At 41.9% G+C, this 1,725-nt stretch overlaps 1 non-coding gene across 1 annotated transcript; it reads right to left on the minus strand.

Moving 5' to 3' along the window:
• Positions 1-306: 306 nt before the first annotated feature.
• Positions 307-378, minus strand: TRNAK-UUU (transfer RNA lysine (anticodon UUU)). Its single transcript has one exon. It is a non-coding gene; the product is annotated as a tRNA-Lys (tRNA).
• Between the last annotated feature and the right edge of the window lie 1,347 nt (positions 379-1,725).

The raw sequence follows: 1,725 nt of genomic DNA on the forward strand, positions 1-1,725 counted from the left end.
TCTCCATGCATCGCTATATCCGACCTCCACAAGATCGGATCTCTCTGGTTTGTTCACTGAGGTATTCCAAGGGCCTAGAACAATGCCTACATGTAGTTAACACACAATAAATATTTCTTGAATGAATACATCTCTTTGTTAATTTTTTCTTTCACTTATTCATTTGTTTAGTAAACAAATGTTGATTGAGCCCGTAACACCAGGACTTACTCTACACACACGAGAGGCAATAATGAACAAAATCCCTGCCCTCAAATAGATTACTTTTTTTTTTTTGGCCAGGCCATGCAGCTTGTGGGATCTTAGTTCCCTGACCAGGGATTGAACCTGGGCCACAGCAATAAAAGTGCCTAATCCTAACCACTAGACCACTAGGGAACTCCCAAGAAGATTACGTTCTCGATGGAAAAGACAGACTAATATATATTTAATAATTAGGTAATGAGTTGCTGTGAAGACAAAAAAGCAGGGTAAAGGGACTAGAAAATGATGGGAGAGTACTATTTTAGCTTGGGTAGTTGTGGAAGCCTTGTCTAAAATGCAGACATTTGGGCAGACACGTGAAGGAGGGAAGGAAATGAGTCATTTGGTTATCCAGAGGGAGGGGCCCCAAAGAGGAGAAAAAGCAGGTGCCAAGGCCATGAGGTGGGAGCATGTGGGGCACATTCCAGGGACAAGAGGGAGTCAGTGTGGATGCTTCTAGTGAAAAAGGAGGAGGGTAATAAGAGAGATGATCAGAGAAGTGGAGGAAAGGAAAGCGCTGGGCCCTATAGGCCATGGAGAGAACTTCAGCTTTTATACTGAGTGAGATGGGAAACTAATAGATGGTTTTGAACAGAGAACTTATGAGATTTACTTCCTTAATAAAGGGATATCTCCCTGTGGGGAGAACTGTAAGAGGGAACACATGGAAGCAGATAGACCAGTCAGGGGATCTTACAATAGTCCTGGCTAGAGGCAATGGTAGGTTAGACCAAAGTAGTAGCAATAGGGGTGATGAGAAATACTTAAATTCTAAATGTCTTTCAAGGGTGGTATAATTTGCTGGTGGAGTGAATGTGGGATATGAAAGAAAGAGAGGAACAGCCCTTCGATTTTAGACATTTGAAGCAGGGCATTTACTGAATTGGGAAGGCTCTGGGAAGAGTAGCCGTGGAACTGGAGGGAAATCAAGAGCTTGGGTTTTGAACATGTTTCTCACCATCTAGTACTGCTTTGTATGCTGAGCATATTCAATAATGATTACATAAGACAGCAACTCAGGGACCTGAAAATCTAAACACCCTTAGGGTATACCAAGCAGGTAACCTAACCATATGACATGGCCAAGTACAAAAACAGCAAAGCGGTGCTGAGATCACTGAACCAGAGAATTCATGCATGATCCACAGGCACTAACAAACATAAAACAAAAAGTTGCTCTGGCCTGTGTTGCCCTTGACCTTGAGTTTGCGAGCCCTAAAAAATGATTTCAGACATCACTGGCTTTCATCCACATCATTCTTAGTTAATACTGATATGTACCTTCTGCTAAACTGGGCATGTAGCTGAATTTTGTAGGATAGAAACTGCACATCCTGCTTTCATTCATCAATGACTGTTGTTATTCTTACAACAAATATTTGTTAAACCCTCACTCCGCCAGTCACAGTTCTAGAAGAGACATGACAGCAAATGGATAGTGCCAAATAACATTTCAGATTATGTTACTACCTCAGATAGTCA

The sequence above is a fragment of the Physeter macrocephalus genome, unplaced genomic scaffold (genome assembly GCF_002837175.3).
Source record: "Physeter macrocephalus isolate SW-GA unplaced genomic scaffold, ASM283717v5 random_5259, whole genome shotgun sequence".
NCBI lineage: Eukaryota > Metazoa > Chordata > Mammalia > Artiodactyla > Physeteridae > Physeter > Physeter macrocephalus.